General features: G+C 40.9%; 1 protein-coding gene across 3 annotated transcripts in view; it reads right to left on the reverse strand.

Annotated features, from left to right (window-relative positions):
- Positions 1 to 12082, reverse strand: part of RC3H1 (ring finger and CCCH-type domains 1) — an 84742-nt gene extending 72660 nt beyond the window's left edge. For all 3 annotated transcript variants that reach the window (XM_075096816.1, XM_075096812.1, XM_075096811.1), the window contains exon 1: positions 11867 to 12082. The gene's annotated coding sequence lies outside the window, so the exon portion shown is untranslated. The remainder of the gene's footprint in view (positions 1 to 11866) is intronic.
- Positions 12083 to 20991: the final 8909 nt, after the last annotated feature.

A 20991-nucleotide genomic window follows, 5' to 3' on the forward strand; every position in this document is an offset into this window, starting at 1 on the left:
GGCAGGGAGCCTGGAGAGTTTCAGCTCTGTTGTAACAGTTGCATAAAAAAAAAGCTAGTCAACATAGTAATCAAATTTGTCTCCGCACCTCTGAGGCTAGTTTTATTGTAAAAATCCAAACACTATTCAACACGGACAAACCTGCTCGTAGCTTTTAAGTAGTGTTAAATTACCATTCACACAGGGCTTAAAGTCTTTAAATATCAGTAGGAGAGGTCACACAACCCTTGCTGAAAAGCAGGTTAATTCAGGTACTTCTGAGTCAGAATGTAATTGAGCCTCATTTGCTTTAAATGCTACTGGCACTCGGTGATTCAATTTGTAGCACTGCTAAAAAGAGCAGTTCCAGAGGCCTGAAATAGCCTGGGGCAAGGTACTCCTTTTGAATGCGACTTTTCATGTAACCTTCAATTATAAGGGGGGGGGGGAAAAAAACCTTAAATATTTTGCTGCTTTGGTGTTAGTCTCACCTCCCAAATTTATAAAAATAGCATCTTTTCTTTACAGCTTTACAAGATCATTGAAAACAGTACTCATGGTTTTAGTGAGTGGAAACAAAAGGCTCGAGTCTCAGGGTTTCCATTAAACACCTACTCTTAACCAATAATAAACATCTCTGAGCTTAACCACAAAAATGAAAGCTGCTTTTTTTTTCTTTATTTTTTTAATACAGCAAACAATGCAAGACAGTTATTGCATATGCAAGTGTAAGACAAAAATCCAAACCTGCAACACCCCATTGATCCACTGATCAGTAACGGATAAAAGCTATATTTATTCTTGGCAGTAGCTTGAATTCAAATGAAAAAAAAAAAAAAAAGTGTATCTTACTTCCTCTTAAGAGGCTTTGAATTATAACCCTAGTTATAAAAGCTTAAAGTTACAAAACTTGAAAGTTGTCCAAACAAGAGGGCAAAATATAATAATCCCAGGAAGTTACCTACTAAAAATCCACCGCCAGCTTGATGAATTTTGCTGCTCCAGCCTTGTAAAAACACTTCTACTTTAGAAATGTAATTTTGTCTTTTCGAAGAAGGTTCTTATTTACTGCTTACTTTGCATGAAACTTGTTCTAAGTGGAGCAGTCCATGAAGAACAATACTCTCATTCTCAGTTTATAATGCTAAGTCTTAAAAGTTGTATTCATCTCTGAAAACATATTACAACTATATTATAGCTGTGCCAGCAACTGGAATGATGTAAAATAAAAAAATGCTCTATTGCCAGAGTTCTATTAGTAAAAAGTATATAGTTCTCCATAGCATGCTGAACTAGCCTATCTTTTTTAAAAGCAAAGTAGTTTTCTGGTAATGAACCTTATTCACAGAAGCTTAGATCTCAGTCATGAAACACTAAGGACTGGAAGATACTCAGAAAGATAACGGTATCTGGGCAGTCAAGCATCTCTGTACTTCAGCTGGGTGGTTTAACTTCCATCAACAACCTCCTCCTAGAAGTTGTCACAGCCCACCAAGCACTTTTAACAGGCACATCATCACAGGCTGCCAGGAGACTGGAAGGGTTTGAGCCTTCATGCGCCCTGCCTGCAACATTACCTACTCCAGTACCTTGAGAGTAGATCTGGTAAGTGTCTGTCTTACCTGTACTGCACACATAGACTATACAAAAAGCTACTTCTATTTTTAGATTTCCTTCTTTTAGAGTCTTAAACAGAAGGGGTGCACTTAGCTGCCAATCACATCTCTATTGCTGCAGATCAAGCCAGGGTAAGTGACAAGTAAGCCTTGTACAGGCAATATTTGCATGACTTGATCATTTAGATTCCCTCTGTCTTGTATTGTGTAAGCCCCTGATTAAACAGCAGGTATCCAAATACATAAAGCATTGGAAAGGAAAACTAGGCATCGAAACCATCTTACCACCCAAGCAGTCAACATCCCTTTACACATTCCTGTATTTAGCCACTCACTGTTTTGGCAATAAAAGCAATGACAGCAAGCTGAAACCAAATGACAAACAATTCCATAAAGAAAAATCTCAAAATCTGTAAGCCAAAGCCACCTGTAATAGCACTCCTGAAGCCCTGATAATTGCACTGGGAATGATTTCCTATACAAAACCTAACAGGAACAGAGTACTTAAATTTATTTATTAGCACACTGCAGTCACTGGATTTTCACAGGCTTACTGTCAATTTTCATTCTGTAATGACAGCTCACATCCCAGCTTGTCACATTGACATGACTTATTCTATTCCCACTTCTCAAAAGCTACACTAATTCATTAATGTAATTTTATAACTTACCAGATGTGCTTGAAGGAAAGGATTGCTGTCACTCACTTCCCCTTCCTGAAGGCTCCCAATTACTGTCACATGAACTGGCAAATTAACCAGTGCAAGGCTTTCTTTTTTTCCCCTGTCCTGGGGAAGGGGGTGGGGGAAGGACAACTAACATTTTTATTGATCAGGTGAATTCATATATTACTCACAGGAAGACACAGTGGAATGGTTTTTTTCCCTTCACATTTCACATAAAAGAAAATACGCCTGTGATAATTTTAATACCTAGTGAGTAATACTGACACCACGCCCCATTCTCATCCTGCAGTGCCTAACGTGATAGCCACACCATTACACCCTCAAATACCAATGTGTAATTTACCTTACTGATACCAAGTATTTCTGTGGGCGCCTTCACAGTATGTTCTGAAATCATCTACATCATACCCAAGCTTCTGCTCGACAGAGCTCAAGTTGTTCCTTCTAAACTGGTCTAGTGAAGCTGAAAACCCACATGGAAATGGCTGCAATCATATAATTCCTCCTCAGAAATGCAGCCAGAGACATCCCCACCCTATTTTGCTAAAAACGTTTGACTGAGAAGTTCCACTGAGAAAGGAGTGACCAGAAAAGCTAACTACAGATCCTGCTGAAACCACAGAAGTCCTCAGACTTGGAAAACCAGGGGGGAAATATTTCATTTCTATGAACTACAGCGCAGAGACTTCGACACTTAACATAGAATAACCCAGCTGATTAATTTCTGATACACCTGGTATAGGAATAAACACACACACAAAAAAAAGCCTGAAAATGACTTGCCAGGTTTTTACGTAATCTTATTAGTCCTATTTTTACTCCTTCCTTTTCACAAATGCTACAGAAATGAGACAGAACATCACACATTAAGGAGAGATTAAAATTTTGCTCAAAATCACCACCCCACCATCCCCCTGGAATGTATTCTGCAAAAACTACAGTGCTTGGTGAAAAGATAAGCCGCCTTAACTCTGGTAACAATTAGAGAAAAGGGATAAATTTAGTACAAGTAGAACCTATGGAATTTATTTTGCTTTGCAGCCACAAAGCTGCCAAGTGGCTGCTTCCAGATCTCTTGCTCTAACCAGAAGGCTGCCCTTCTCTACCCTTAGAACAGCCCTTAAAACAGGAGGCTGAAAGAGAAATGCTACTCTCAGAATACAAGCAGGCCATCAAAGGTGACTTATCACAACACAGGTCCTTAGCCTGTAAAGTACCAGCTGGGCTGTGCCTTTTTGCTTTCTGGTAAACTGTTTAAGAGGGCTTTGTCCACAGCCTTTCACTTCATTATTTTAATAATAATAATAAGTATCCTGCACTCCAACACACCTTTCATTTCTACATGCCGAGTCACCAGTAAAACACTAAGCAGCATCACTGAAGGGAAAGGGAAAACTAAAAAGCTACATTTCCAAATGCATTCTAACACAAGTCAGAACAAGGTTGTTCCCGATACCTCTAGTCATCTACTGTTATTGACAGGCAGCCTCTTACTTCTACAAAAAAGCAGAGATGGATGATTTAGAGGGTTTCCAAACACACCATCAACCCTTACTTTGAGCATCTTTTCTGTGCACTAAATCACAACTATCAACGCAAAACAAATTTTTCATCTCCCTGAAGATCCTCAACACAAATACATCCTTAAACCTGATGAATGCAATAGCTGATTCAGACGAGGAACACGGAGGGAATCATGAGGTAAGCCATCTTCAAGTCAGGAAAAGGCTCTGTATAAAGTACAGCACAATAGACAAATGGCATAAAAAGGTATCACGGAAGCAAAGTTTTCAAACACCAGTCATAATGTGATTTAATACAGGCCACAAATACAAGAAACTAACAATGCGCACAAGCATTAGCAAGTCTAGAAGACATCCCTGATGGCTCACACCTTTTCCATGGAATCCAACGATAGCTGGCAACAAAAAAGTCACATCTAAAATAGTCTAGACTATTCCAAGCAACCAAAGTTTAACTAATTCTTACTTTCCTGAATAATATTTTCTTCCCACATGTCATATGGATCACCTTCAAAGAAGTTATGGTGTCTTGGCTTCCATCCTTAAAGCCTGGTTAAACAAGGAAGACTAAAATTAAATTTCACTATTTTAACTAAGGGTTTTTGCAGCACTACTAAGACCTCTCATTTAATTAATTCTACAGGAGGCCTTTTCATGCAATTAAACAGGAGAATGACTCATAAACAGGAAGGACAGCCTGAGTCGTAGCCTCTAGTTTAATTTACCCAGTCCATTCTATCAAGCCAGTTTAGCCTAACTTATTTTTATCTTTCTCCTTTCAAATCTACAGCAACAGCCAAAACGGTCACGAGGGAGCGCACCATGAACAATGCTCCCTAACTTCTCACCAGTTGCAGAGGAAGCAGTGACATTTTGATAGTACCCGGTAAAGTCCAAGAACAGAGAGTTCCACGTTTGCTCCATTATCCAAACAGCCCATCCTGCAAGTCTGAATTGTCAAAGCAACAAAATTAATAGGCAATATGCCAGCTCTGTTACCTGCATTAGCTAGCTGAATTGAATACTGGCTCAGAATGGAGTTAAATTCAAAGACAAAAAAAATTCACTTAGAAGGAAAGTAGCTAATACCAGAGAAGGAAGGATCATTAAAGAGAACAGGGGAGGTGAAGACACCCATGATTCAGGGAAAAAAAAAATAATCCTAAAATAGAGCATTTTAGCAAGCAAAGAAATAAAGACACCTTACAGAAAAGTCATTTCAAGACTGGAAAGATACATGGGAGAGTGGTATTTTCTTTGCAATTGCTTTAGTAATTTGTAAGACTTTGCCCTGTTCTGATCTATTTTTGAGACAAAATCTGCATTCTCTTTCCAGAGTGAGCAAGACTATGAATTACTGTCCCTCTGGAGCTGCTAAAAAAGAGCTAGTCATTTTCCAACTTCCAAAAGTTTTTGAATATTAAAGTCTACCGCACAATAATTAGTCACAATGCAGGTGACCAATGACAATTTCAGTATTATAACAAATATTTATCAAGATCTTTTGAATATGATTAATTGGTTCCGTGGTTTACAACAGGGTACTTGGTCAGTTTGGTATGTTATGTGTAAACACCTGAGCTCCTCCAACATGTCTAAGAACAACTGCCCAAAAACCATGTAAAGTAGGCTTCTTAATTGCTCTAGAACAGCTCAAGAAATACCTATCTGACCAAGCTAGAAAATACATCATACACTACTGGGAAGATCTTTCATTTATAGAGGGGGATGGCTGAAACTTACTTCACAGTATGCGTACACTCCTACTCTTTCTTCCATACCTCCTGTCTGAAGCAGGACAGCACTTTGCTGTTTCCTACCTCCTCAAACCACTCCAAGCACCTCACCGTGGCACAAAACCCAGGCTTGATTTTTGTAAAATGACCTGAAAGAGCAATTTTAAATTGTGCAACATCACAGAGATGATAGCTTCACCGGACTCATGAGCATGAGCAGATTTTTCAAGATCTCATTATCACAACATTCAGCCGTAGGCAGGGGAAATTTTCTACTGAGCCTCCCAGAGAACAGCTTAGACTCAGAAACGTGAGATTTCATTATCATTAGGGTCACATAGCTGCCAGAATTATTAATGATCATAACAATGTTTATGCAGCATGCCACAATTTCAGAATGCCATGTAAGCCAATCAAACTCACTTTCTACTACTTCTTTCAAATTTAGTAGCCATTAGTTTCAAGGTCTCTCCTTTGGCTTTTTCATCTTGGCACAGAATTTTAAAAAGTAAAGGGCACAAAACACTTCAGTCTTGCTGTACTGCAAGTACCATATTCATCAGATAAAAACACTGGATAAGGAAGTCTTAACACTTTCATTTGTTTGTACAGTTCCCAACATCAAATAGTACCTAAGGATTTCCATTCCAAATTGATAACAAAAGGAAGGGGGGGGGGGAAACAAACTGAAAGAATGTGACTTACAAGAAAAGTCAGTCAACAGTAAGTTTTATTTCACTCACTTTTGAAGGGCATTTATATTACACAGTGACTGTAGTAAAACATGGAAGAGTTACTCATTAAGTACCACTGCTACAAAGAGTGAAGAGTGCTAAGTCACTATGAATAATGTTTACTCTAAAAACAAAGCACAGAGAAAGTTAAATGCTACTGAATGCTGGGAGTGTTCCCCAGAAACTGGTTTATCAATACGTAGGTAATTAAAACCAACCCCCTCAGCATGGATTTTAAGTCATTCACTTTATAATATCTCCACCAAACCTCACTCCTTTTGCCCAAAAGATGGCTCTTGAATTTGAGTTGGAGACCAACACTACCTGCCACAATTTATCAAAAGTAATTAGCTTGCAGGTCCCTGCAGACCTTCCACACATAATAAAGAAACAAGAGCCCTGCTATTCTAGTAGCAGCCTCCCCTTTCAAAACAAGAGGGAAGTTAAAAGTTGTAACTGAAAAACCTTCCAACTTGCTCACTATTTGAGCTGAAGCGATTGCTAGAAATTATTTCAGGAGGAAGTTCTGAGAAGACCTTTAGAACCAGGCTACAAGCACGACTGCTCCATCAGCTGATCAACCAGAATTTTGTTACGAACAAGTTTGAAAACAACCATACCTCAACCTCCAAAGCTTATCCTCAGAGGATCTGATAAACATGGAAGCATCCTGAAAAATAATGACATTTGGAATGCCCAGATTTTATGTAAGATTATCAGCCTGCTTTTAAACAGTAGTTAATTAGATAATTTTAAAAACACCTATTAAACTGGCATAGTAGAGGGATGAAACAAACCAGACTTCCCTTGTCAAAACATAAAACAAACCAGAAGAAATCAGGATCCATGTGCAAAATCTAGATTCTCCCAGGCTAGCATATTTCAGTTCCTTCAGCTACTGCACCTGCTTTGTTTCTTCAGTTGTCTTGTAGCTTCTTGTAGCTTAGAACAGTCCTACTACAGAAGTCTCAGATTAACATAAGATGCACCCCCCAAACTCCAAGTATCTGTGCGATTGAGAAATAACACTTTACGTGGAGGATTAAATGAAGTGGTTCTGCAAGACTTTTTGCAAGAAATAAGCAGCGAGAGGGATCTATGCAGCAAGAAGATGATGTGGCTATTTTAGTGCCTTCAAGGTTGGAATAAAGAGTTGTCAATAAACCCTCTAGCTTCTGTAATACTGAATGCAAGACTCGCCCTACCACAGTATTACCCCTCTGACACAAACGCTCTCTTCTGGGTTCTTTGTCTCAAATTATGCAGCAACCTCTGCCACAATCTATGTGAAGCAAATGAAAGATCTGTTCCTTCCTCCAGCCACACTTGCACTACTTTTTAGTTTAACTGCATAGCCTCCATTTCTTATGTTGCAAAACAGGAAAAATTCAATTCTTCTGTCTGTTAAAACAACCCTCTTCCCTTGCCGCCTCCTCTCCTCCTCCCAACCATCTCATATGAAGATTTTTCTCAATGTTCCTAATAACTCCTCTTTTTTAAGAGTGTAGCTAACATTGTACAAAGTGGGTAAAGGTGCACAATAAAGTGATCAAGAGAGATTTTTCTATATTATTCTACATGAGGTCCTTATCCTTCCCAAGATGCTTCCCTCCACTCTTTCCCTCCCCCGCCTTTTTTTTTTAAACACACACACCCCAGCATGCTGAGCAGAAGTTTTCCTGTAAAAGTCTACAAAGGATGTCCAGGTCCTTTTTTTATGGGAATTAATGTTAAAGCCTTTAGATTTTCTAAATGTCAATCGCTGGTGCTCAGGAGATGCTGCTAATTAGACAATATGACACTTTTCATGTACATAAAGCAACAGTGTCTTGCTCACACCAAATTCATCCTTGAGCCAGAGCCAAGAGCTACCTTCTCAAATGTAACAGTAAATACCTACTCACTGTTACTCTACCAGTCTTACTGCAAACTACTTATAGTCTGCCCACATAAGATTTCTGCAGTGTGTTTCTGATGTAGATAAGCCATCTCTACCCATGAAAAGTTGCCCTAGATCACATGTAGCTGCCTTCCTTCTCATTGTATTAGAAAGAAACCTCAAAGGAGGGGCAGGGGGACACTTGCATGACACACACTGCTCTAAATTCCAACACAGAGCAGTGCACAACCAGCACTGCTTCTGACAACATATATTTGCAACAAATGATTTAGAAATCTTGATATTTCTATCACAAAAGCCCCTTCCTTCTCCAGCTGGTAGCACACAACGTGTTGCTACCATGCAGTAACAGGAAAGCTATTTCCTCAAGCACTCTACCCAGAAAGTCTTTTTATGTCAGAAAGATCTACTTACAATCAACTAATAGGACTTTTGCACCTTCTTGCCCATTACACATTTCCACAAATAAAAAAAGCCTTCATTAGAAATCAGTTAGCCCTTTGAAATCTAATACCATTTCATCTTTTACTGTACGGGTAACCAAGAAAATGAAACCGATGCAAAAGATAACAGTCAATAGATACACTTCTTGAGAAAAACAAGTGGTCAAACTAAGTGATGGGAACTACACCTAATTCAGTATGCACTGTGGAATATCTCTGTACAGAAAGGAAAGTAACACAACATAAGACTGCATTACTGTAATATAGCCTACACGGAATCTTGAAGGTCACACTGAAATTTCAGCTGGTGCAGGATGTTTATATAATGATCTTTCCCAACAGAAGCATATTATATCTCCATGCCTTTATGATGATGGTTTCATATTGGTTACCAAGTGCAGTCCAAGGCATTACCTTCAAATTCCTCTGGGGCTTATCTCTCATGTACTTCAAGTCAAACTCTTTTTTTCTTTTGTCTAACAGCCGATATTACTTGGGATGCTCCAGCAAACAATCACCTGATTTACTGGGTACAGAAAAAAGAACCACAAAACCACATAGTTTCACCTGCAAGATGATTCAGTGACTCCACTGGGGAAAAGAATTCTAAACAATGAGCAGGCTTTGCAAAAAATTAAAGTTTTACAAAGATTCATCTGCTTCAAAGGTACATTATAGTGGCTGCTGCATGGCTTTTTTGAGATGCTCAGGATGTTTGGGAGCCCAAATGCAAGTGAGTTCTTTCCTTCTAGTTCAGCTTTATGCTTCATATAATTTGAAAGCTACAATTCCATAAGGTCTTTCAAATGCATGAAACACTTCTTCCAGGTATCTAGCACATAAACCATATGATTGCTCGTGTGGGATAATAATAAAAGAAAAAAAGGGTAATTTCCCTTCATATTATTACATACTACAGAACGGGAAAGGTCAATTCCGTAAGTATCATGAAACACACTTTTACAGCACTGGCTAGTTATGCAATATAGACCCTAAATAAAATGGAATGCCACTCTTTGCCATCATTACCCAAGGTGACCACCAACAGCATCACCCAAGACGTCTGAATCACATATAAAGAGATTAAGTCAGTATGCTAATATACACACTCACTGAATCTCAGCTTCTGCAATGCTTAATTCAACAAGATTGATAATGGTTTCCACCCAGACTGCTGATGAATCACTGGCAACATGGCTGAAGTTTCCAAAAGCAATCCTATTCATTTCTGTTCATCTGCTTTAGCATGACCACTTTTATATAATAATATACATGTCATAAGATGCCTTGAAATTAAACCCTGACATATTAATGTATGCAGTTTCTAGATTCATACATTCACCCGTTCATTGGAACATCAGTTTTTTAAATCATTATGGCATGCAATAATCTCATCATAAATGTCTAAAATATTTTGCTTTAAACTAAGCTAGTCTGAATACAAAGCTGACAAAAAAAAAAACCACCAGAAAACATACAAGTAACTTCCCACTCATCTCCATTAAGGTTACTGCTGCTCAAAAGTGATTGACAAGCGCACCACTCAAGCCTCTGGCTGTCAAAACAGACTGCACTGATGGTACCTGTGTTTCTAAATTTCTCTCAAAGCAGCTTGTCAAGCTGCCTGATTTGACAGTACCTTTTCTAGGACAGGAAGGTAAAGCGATAAGCTATTGCGGGGAAAAGAAAAGGTGCCTAACTGATAACGTCTGCTTCTATTTATGTTAGTGGAAAGCGTAATTTCATATCAACGTTGCATATTAATGTACTGCAGAAAGCCACGGTGCTACTGGTGAAGCTTAGAAACCATCAATAAGGTACACACTCTTCTTAGGAACACTGGGTTATTTATACAACTATGAAGTCTCTTATTAGCTTCATTAACTTCAAACACAGAAATACAGACCTTTATAGTTGACAAAATTAACGGCCTCCACATTCTTATATAAGCCTGAAGGGTGTAAAAAAGTTAAGGTTAGGAACACATCAATTTCTGTTTTGTACTATTGCTGTGTTATCTAACAACTCCAGAGCTATATGATGTGAATAGCGTATAAATGCCGGATTTAACAATTGCATTTCTCTTTCAGGTAGAGTCATCAGATTACAATATTGCTAAACCAATTTCAATGATTAAAGCAGCTCTGCAACGGTCCAGGTTAGTTTGAACTTTTTAATCTTTTGGGCAATTTTTTTTTCCCCACTTCAGCCATTTTCAATAGAGTAAGAACACACCAAAAACACTAGCTGCCATCAGAGGAACGGAAGATTTTTCATTCATACTTGACTGAAATAAAAAAACTATAGGAAAGCTACTCTAAGGAAAAAGGCATACATGCACGTGGAGAAAAACAAACATTCCCAGTTCCTAGGAAAAAACCCACATCAGTTCCCTGTTTTAAAACTGCAGAGGCCTCACAATGGCTTTTGAGGACAAAAACTGACACCAGGACATTTCCAACCACCAAAGCACGTTAAAATGCAGCTATACCAACACTGCACTCCCGGCATGAAACCTTACCCATCCTCGCCCTGTTAATCCAACAGCTAAAACAACGCCAAGGTGAAAGACTAGTGAAAGTAAGCGGAGTTTCCGTTCGGTTTTATCACGGTTTCTCCCCACGCAGAGAGAGGCCGGGGGCCACCTCGCTCTTCCTTCAGGCGCCACAGACAAAAGAGCGACAACCGGGAGAGGGTGTCCCCCCCACACCGACGGCGGGAAGTGGGGGGCTATGGCTTTATTTCTTCCCCGCCCCCCGCTGTTTGTTTAACCATCACGAGTGCGACACGGGGATGAGTTTTCCCTTCTTTCCAGGCACGCAGAGCCCCTGGAAAAACAACAGCAGGAACAGGCCACACACAAAAGCCGCCTGTCGCTTCCCCGCCATAGCCTGAGGCGATGCCGCCTCTCCCCACCCCCCCGGGCCGGACCCAACCGCTGGGCCCTCCCCGCCACCCCCCCGCCTCCCCCGCACCGGGAACGGCGGCCTCCGCAGCTCCCTCCCGCCCTGCCCGGGGCGCTCAAAAATCGAGCCCGGCAAGAGCCTGAGGCCTAGCAAGGCAGGCAGCGACACGGGCCCCACAAGCAAGTGCAGCGTCCACCCCCCCACCTCCCTTCCCCGGGAAGGGGAGCAGAGCCCTCCCGCCAGCGCCCCTGAGGCCAGCCCTATTGTTCCCCGCACCCTGAGCTCTCCGCTCCCCACAGCCCAGCCCGGCAGTGGGGGAGGGAAGAGGAGACAGCGCACTCACCACACGGGCCGTGCTCCCCGCAGCGGCCACCGGCCCCCTCAGCTGTGGCACACGGGGGCAACCGCAGCGCCCTGCTCTTCCAGCACTCGCAGGCCCCGGGGCTCCACCACCACCGTCGCCCGCCACCCCTCTGCCACCGCCGCTGCAGCAGCGGCCATCTTGTGCGTCGGCTGCCTCCCCTTGTCGGCTGCCTCCCCTTACCGCCTCCCTCACCACACCGCACCCCTTCGCCGCCACCACCCTCCCCTTCCTGCGCCCGCCCCTCAGGCAGACGGGGCGGCACCGGGAGAAAAAGCCGAGTCACGGCTCGGAGTGGGGAGGGGTGTTTGGTGGGATGAGGGACGGCGCTGTCGGTCCGGGGGGGGGGGTGGCGGGCTGTTGTCACCCACTACGGGGAGAGTGCTGTAAGCTCCTGGCAAGGGGGGGTGTGTGCTTCTCGTTGTCCTCTCTTGGCTTTTGGGTGGGGTTTTTTTTAGCTTTTTCAGATCATCTTCTTGTCGCCCATGATTATGGCGGTGGGTACAGCGAGGCTACGTGGTCCAGGTTGTGGCTTTTCGTGCGCTAAGCGTAGCTTGAGGAGCTGTCTGTGTGCTGGGAGCCTCCCGAAACCCCTAGCCCACCATTTTCTCTCCCTCAGCGCGCAGATCGGGGGTGGGTTGGAGGGGGCTTCTCTATTTGGGGTGCATTATGGTTCCCCTTTTCCCACTGCGATTGCCTCATCCCATCAAGCCTTAGAGCTTGGGGGTTGGCTTATTTTCTTAACTCGGGGGGGAACACAAAGTAATGCTGTTACTGCTTAGGTGGCCACGTAGGGCAAAAATGCTGTTGCTTTGCCCACTGGACCCACAGGAAGGTGCAGAGCTGGGCTTGCTGCTGGGAAAGGTCCCCTGGAGCTTTCTTTGCTGCAGGACACAATTAATCCTCAGCCTCACAGGTTAGATGTTAGGGCTCCACCAAACCTTGTATCACACAGTATCTAGACTAAAGTTGGGCCACAGGAGAAACTTTAAAATGAAGTTATGTTACAAGTATTGATGAAGGCTTGCTGTGTTTAGTTAGTACATACCGATAGTTTTAAAATGCTTTGAGAACTAATTATTTAACAGGATGTTTCAAGGTGGCAACTAATTGATTTGCATTTTATGAGAACATGAGCTGTGGTGTAAAATATTAAGGAATTTGTCCAAATTTATTTCCACATTTAACAAAAATGGGTTTTGGTGGTCCCATCCTATTGCCCAGATATTTTATTATGGATATGCTCAGCTGGAGGCTCTGCAGGATCAATGCTGGTGTGAGGTCATTGTGCAGGATGCTGCATATGGAATCACTGCACTTCTAAACACTTCATAACACCTTAAGGAGCATGCACTGTATTATCAGTTCAATATGTGAACTGCAGAGGACTACGTGACCTTGCGATACAATTAAAACAGTGCAACAGTTCACCAGATACAAGTAAAACAGATACAAGTAAAACAGTACTACTCACTTCAGGTCAGAAGTAACCAGGCCCAGAGCTAGGGGCCTGAGACAGCAACCTGCAAAAGGAAGCTGGGTTGTGACATGCGGACAGAAACCCAGAAACAAATAGCAGAGGTAGACTGCTTGACACAAGGAGAAGACTATGTAGGGTGATGTTATTCTTCAGCTCCTATTTCTGACTCTTGCATTGACTACAGAAAGATTTTCATGTTACCTTTACAAGAAATGTGGCAATAGTAGCTAAATGTGTTATTTCTATCAATTTTTCTATGTTTTTTCTATCAGAAATTGTCTCTGTTATTTAGGCTTTTCCACCAAGCCTGTGAAGCTTAATGCTTATCAAGGATCAGTGCTTTAATAAAATAAAATAATATTAGGAACAACTATTAAATTAATTTCTGAAAAAAGGTTTTTCTTGACATATTCACAGGCATAGGGATCTTCTGAACACAGAAAGCTAAGATCTTTACAAAGACCACCTTTAACTTAGTGAGAGCCTTATTCGGAGTTACAAAAGAAGTGTAACTTGATGTGAATTGGGAAGTTTGCCATGGAAGTTTAGCATGGAAGTAAGTTTACCATGGAAATATGAATCTTAAGCATATGGCTGTTTTATTGATATTTCAAAGAGATCAACAGGAAAGATTTAGAAGTCTACAAACAGAAATTTAAATCAATGTCTGAAGCATCAGAGTCCTTAGTACCACCATTACACAATAAAACAGCTGAATAAATTATGTAATCAAGAATATTGTGGTTAGCCAGATTTGGAGGTCAGGAATGATCACAGATTAGTACGTTATTATATTTTTATCATTATATTGGCATTGTAATACTTCCGACTATGCCCCAATGAAACATTAATACCACTTGTTCTTAATGACTGTATAAATTACGTAAGAGCCTTTGTCCTGAAGCACAACCTTTCATATAACGAATTGGCAAATTGCAGCATAATTTGTTTATTATATAAAAAAGTAATCCGAATCATTGTACTCCTACCCAGTTAGTCCTCCCTCTTGGAAATTAACTACTAAGCAGTATCTCTGCACATTATTCTAGATAAATTTAAATATTGTTGTCATCCTATTACTCAAATTTAGAACTTTCCATACCACAGAAGATTTTCAATCAGCAATTCCCATCTCTTGCAGATTCCTCTCCTAAATGTTACACTAGAAACGTGAATCTTACTGAAGTTACTAGTATCCCATTCAGATACAGAAGACAGCACGAGGGGCTAAATTGGTAGGCGTTCTTTGCATTAAAGTCACTGAAACTATAAATGGTTGAGGGCTGAGGACATCCTCTTACTTCCTAGTTTATAGCAGGTGGTTGTACACAGTACACCATTTGGGTGTTTTGTTCAGTCAGGTTTTCGATACTCCCACTTAGAGACTTCTACCATTTCCTATATTTGGTTCCTGTATATGGTTCCTATGTTGCGGAAGGGTTTTTGTTTTCAGGTAACTTATGTTTTCCCTCAGCATTTAATTCTGTTATCAGTATTTACTTGCTAACAACATTTTTCAGTATTACAACATAGTTTACCACAGTACTGAATTGTTTACGTTTAAAGAAATGGGCTCTGAAATGACCTATGGTTCCCATTAAGTAACATTGCAAGGATGAGTACTCTAAATCTCAAAACCTTTTTTAGAACTCCATCAGAGTAACACTTTTCTAATGATTATTCTTTATTCTGTATTTTAAAAGCTCAGAAATTTGTAGATGAGATTGCTCTCTCTTTGGGAACTGATCCCACTCGATACCTAGATTATTTTTAATGTCTACTTTCTCCAGTTATGCAGCATTTCCTCCTGGTTTTCACACTGCTTTAGCATATGAAACACAAAACAGTATTTGCTTTTAGGATTACTGTTCTCATATCTCATTTCAGCTTATTATTGAATCTGCTGTAATTTATCTCCGCTTCTTATCATTGTTTTCTTTTATGTCCTTAAAAACCCGAGGGAATTAGATTTGATTCTACAACATATCACCTCAATTTTCCATTCCTTTTTGTTTTTTTTCCTTCCAAAAGGGAATAAGGTACAGGCATGGTTCGAGGATTTTACATTTGTGGCCACACTAGTGATGTTCTTCAGATTATACATTAGAAATGAATCCCCATATTAGCCTGTATGACTGAGAGAAGTAGGTAAAATACCAATTTAACTGTCAAATGGTATCATCTCATGATTCAATTTTTATATTTCTCTTTCCATGTAAAACTGATATAAAACTGTGGTAACAGAATAGCTGTCTTCATAAAAAGATTTTTTTTAATGCATTGGCAATGTTTCAGTTTGCTATTTCAGTTATCTACATGACCTGTAAAGCTGTTAATAATGGAAAATTTCTCATTTTGAAACCTGTGATATCAGAATGAAAGGCAAGAATTAAATATCTTTCCAGCTGGCTGCATGCATTTAAAAAATGTCCTTGTTATTTCACACAGCCAAGATTCTTGCATATATCATATAAACCAAAAGATAACAAAAAAGAAAATCTTTAGCACTTTTGTGTGCTTGACCACCTTGTTAACAAAACCTAAAATTTCTGTACTTGTATGTCATTCCACTGACAAAACCAGAAGACTGAAGCATATCCATCTAACATAATAATTTCAAAAAAGCCCAATACTCATTAAAGAGTAGTCTGAATATCATCCAAGCCCATGTAATTCAGATACAACTTTTAAAACTATATATGCTTATTTTAAAATAATAAGAAGGTGATAGCAAAATAAAGTCTTCCACTGTGGAGGGACATGCTCAGTATTTCGACCATAACATAGAAGGTTTAGGTCTCCTTTATACAGCAGAAGCCCGAATGATGTAAAGGAACGTGAAGTGCCTAAGTGTAAAATTAATATTCCTCCGTGAATACTTCTCTCTCGACCACTCACTTTGCACAAGCGAATAGTGCTATATAACCCAACAAACATTATCAGATCTGTTTAAAAATTTGTAAAACTTTTTGCAGTTATTTGATGCTATACATAATAGGTTTGCAGAGTATCAGTCGGATATTAACGTGTGTTTTCAGGATGCTAGGAATGCAAAAAAAATCTATATAAGTATACCCTGTGGCTGCAGTTGCTGTGAAAAAAAAAAACAACTATAAAGAGGGTAAAAAACTTCACTTTGATTACTTGTTATTAGAAGTTTTACTTAACTGTTCTGTCCTGCTATCCTCCTTGTCCCACTGATATATAGAGATGCAGTATGATAACCTTATAGCATGTGCCACAGATTCTCATGGTACTCCTTACTGCCTTTTTGCTTAGATGGAATTGCCTGGTTTGCTTTAATCCCAGAGCTCCCAAGGTCTTTCAGCAACATCTCTCTCTAAGTGTGACAAAAATTTTGAAGCATTATAAAGCACAAGAATTTGCAGCATAACAAGAATGTAGACCCACTGGGAGGCTGTGAGGATATCGGAGGTGTAATGTTCACTGGGCAGAGCAAGTCAAAGTTACTACCACGTGCTTGTTGTTCTGGTGCCCTCTGCTGAAATAACCATGTTTGGCTTCTGAACCCATCCCGGGGAGGGTCAAGAGCCTCTGCCAAGTGCAGTATCCTGCCACCTCTCTATCTTGCACTTTAGTTCCTTGATTTATTTCCTTTTCTATTCTGTCTCAACAAAAGCAGAAGTATGACCCTTTATTTCCTTTCCTTCCTCCAGTGGTACTTATGTTGAAATTTGTTCTTTTCTCTTCCTTCATAACATTGTTGCACCACATTTTACAACAGCATTTTATTGAGCTTCGAAAAGTAACATAGGAGTTGAGATGTTAAATAATTAAGAAAACTACATTTTATAATAATTCCAGTTTGGGTGTCTGTATAAAACCAAGAACTACCTAATTTTTGTTCCTTTCTGGCAAATTTCCTCATGTACTTTAAAACTGGAGAACGGAAGACAGATGGGGCAATACAATCAGCACGGGTTTTCTATGGCAAGTCAGTACTTTTGCTTAGCTGAACGTAAAACCACAGTCTACTCTCACTATGCAGGGGAAGCTGAATTGAGAGGTTAAGTAACTTTTCAGGTTCACATAGTGAGCAGTGGCAAGATGAGGAATAAACCCCACAGTCTGGTTTTCTGTTCCAACCACTACACCTTATGCATCCTCCATACTTGTGCAAGTTACAGTAATAACATTATGACTAAACTGCTATCTGAGTAATTTTTCCAATCAAATTTCCCAGGTAGAGCACTCATACTACAAGGAAAAAGTGGGACTTACATCTCTGTAGGCACATCAAGTTTCTGCAGGAAAAGAAAACATGATGACTATTTCCAGGAGTTATTCTTGCTTAGTATCACCTGTAAAACTTAAAGTTTTATACTGGTTTGGTTTGAGAACACGTGATAAAAGACTTCCCCAGTACACCTTCCAACAAATGGGAGTATCAGTTCCCACAGGAAAATAAAACTAAAGGGCCAACCTTTCCTTTAGGAAAAGGAAATATAAATAGGAAATATAAACATATATATGTTTATATTATATAAAAGGAAATATAAAGAACACAGTCCTAACTTATGAACAACTGCATAAAGCAAGTTTAGGTGTTCTTAGATCAGAGTGGATCTCAAGTAGCTGCTGCTTATTCAGATCTCAATTCTAGCAGTTTTTAAAAAGTATATTGTTCAGGTAATTGTAGAGGGGCATTTCTTACATTTCATCTCTCAATGGTTTTTGAGAAGAGACCTATAAATAAAAATTGATTTTATAACATGTAGCTGCAGTACATGCTTGATAAGCAGTTTACAGAAAGATTATTTTCAATGGAAATGTCAAATTTGTTTAGGTAGTCTGTGATTATTTTTCTGAGATCATAGCTGTATGGTAATTTCCTTTATTCTTTTACTAGATTCTTCATATGATGTCTGGTTTGACAGGCAAATTCTCACACACGCAAAACCCTACCTTTTTGCTAAGAATTTCCTCCCTCACTTCTAAATTTCTTTTCAGCACAGTATTCTCAGTTTCCTCTCTCTCATTACCGTACTGGTAAAAGGCTGTTACACACCTTTCCTGCAATTAAATTTCAGCAGGAAATGCAGAAATTTCTGAATTGTAAATGTGCAGTATAATTTGTTCCTGTTGTGTATGTTAATATTTTTATAAATTGTCATCAAGAATTACATCATCAATCCTAAGCTTGAAAGGTTTTTGGTTTTTTAGTTTAACATTCCAACTATTAAATCTATTTTTTTTAACTTGTTTAAAAAGAATGCAGGTTTTGTAAAAAGAAGTTTCTATCTTTTATTGTTAATAAAATAACAAGATTTTTTAAAACTTCGTGATTTGTTTGTTAAAGGCTATAGTAATCTGACATGTCATGTGGGGCTGCCTACTCTTCTTCGATTCCAGCAGGTGAAGGAAGCAGCATCTACAGAATAGAAATAATGAAATTCACTAAAGGGAATCAGTAAGTTGAATGAACAATAGTAACTAATAGTGGAATTAGCTCTCATTACCAGACTATAAGAGATAGTATTTGTGGTTGGGTAGTTAACTACTTTTGATGTTATTTTTCTAGTAAGCTACTGATATAATTTCTGAAGAAACAACAGTGAAAGGTCAGAAGGTACTGTGAGCACAGGTGGAACTTACATTGTATATACATTTTTAAGACAGTCAATTTCATTTAAGGAAGAGTGACAGTTTCTCGGAGATTGATGAGTATTTATTATACACTCATTGAGGCACATGGCAGACCACTGTATAGGCAAAAGTTTTAGCCTCTTAACAAAACCAAAATATTTTGACAAGCACATCTGCTGTTCTGTTAGAGAAGTTTCTCATTCTCATACATAAGGCCACAGTATCTCCAGTCTATTTGTCCCCAATGCTTCTGGTGTTCTGGTGGCACTGCGAAGCAGAAACATGCTACCTGCATGTAAAAACAGAAGTCAGAAAGTAGGTTATTCATCTTCCTTGTAAAGTCCTTAGTCTTTACAACCTGACTGTAGTTCAACTTCAGTTCAGTGATTTGATATTAGAAGGTTGGTTGTTTCAGTTTATCACTGTCTCTCCCAGGCAGCAGCTTTTGTTTTCAATGTTTCCATTAACATGAAGTGCTCTGCATGTAGGCCTCTGTAAGATCCTGATCTGCAGGGGAGGACCTGAAGGAAGGCTGTCGTCCTGAATCATGATTGGCGCTTTAGGAGGAGATTTTGACTTTCTGCTTCCCTTCTGCGTGATCTTCACCTGCTTTTCCAACCGTCTGTCGGCCACCTCCTCCCAGCCCCTGGTGACTTCCTTGGAAAGACTGCACTGTGACTTGGCTGAAGGAGAAGAGATTTCTCTCCACAGTGAGGCAGGGAGTCAGCCCTTCAGCAGCTGTGAGGGTAACCCAGAGCTCAAGCGCTGCCTCCCTGGCAGCCACTGCCCCAGAGTGGGGACAGGGAGGAAACAGTGGGCCTCAGGTGGTAATTGTGGCCCTGGGGTGAGGTGAGCAGGGCAAAACACTGGTTTGGGGCAGACACCTCCCCAGGACTGTGGATGTTGGGGATCCATGCTGGGTCTGTGCCCCACTCCTGGCTGTGGGGGAGAAATGCCCCCTCCAGGGCAAGCAATCTGCCTGGGGGTAAATGGACCCCTGAGTGGGCAGCAGTGGTTGGGGGGCACTTCTGGCTGGGCCCTGTGGGGCTGGTGTCCCCGCAGGTCACTGCCCATGGCACCTGCGCCGGGCCAATGTGGGGCTAGGCCAAGCTGGGCTGGGGGCAGATGGAGGCTGGGGGGCAGATCACAGGCTCTGAGGGACGAATGTGTGGGCAGGAAGGAGGGGTGATGCCCCTCCCCCAGTGGCAAGTAGCCCCCCCCCAGTGGTAAATATTCCCACTAGGGGTAGATACACCCCCAAAGGGCAAATATTCCCCCCAGGGGAAGTGCACTGCCCAGGGGCAGATATCCCTCCCAGGGGCAGATACCACCTACCATGTGTAGATCTCCCTTCCCAGGGGCAGATCCCTCCCCTGAGCTCTGTGTGGGGCAGCTGATGGGGGTAAATACCCCCTCCCCAGCCCAGAGGGTGGGCAAATCCTGTCCTGGGGCAGGAGTGAGGGGCAGAGCCGGGAACTGTGGGGTGAATTGTCACTGCAGGTCTCAGCACCAAACTGTAGAGAAGTTTAGAATAAATGGTGACTGTCAATAAATCCATTTGTATTAAATAAAGAATAATTTGCTAATAATGTTTAATAATTTACAAATACATTTATAACAGTTTATAAAAATAAGACATTTCTAACAATATATAACAATTTATAATACATTAAGAGTGTGTCTGGGACGCCCATGGAGGGGCTGGGACTCCTGGTTCGCCTCCAGTTGTCCTGGAGCAGTCCCAGCCCCACAATGAAGGCCACAGCCTGGGTGAAAAACAGTAGGGTGATGGTGCCTGTGGGGACAGAGGGGGTATATGGTGGGGGTTTGAGGACCCACTTGCCCCTGTCCCCAACCCTTCCGCAGTGGACCCAGACAACCAGACCCTCTGACTGAGGCACAGCAGAGCCAGGTCACCCCTGAAGATGCGGTGCAGCTTCAGGCTGAACATGGCTTCAGCCATGAAGAGGTTTATGGTGAATGAGACCTGGGGGGACATAGGGGTCAGCAAGGGGACCCA

The sequence above is a fragment of the Phalacrocorax aristotelis genome, chromosome 6 (assembly GCF_949628215.1).
Source record: "Phalacrocorax aristotelis chromosome 6, bGulAri2.1, whole genome shotgun sequence".
In the NCBI taxonomy this organism is placed as follows: domain Eukaryota; kingdom Metazoa; phylum Chordata; class Aves; order Suliformes; family Phalacrocoracidae; genus Phalacrocorax; species Phalacrocorax aristotelis.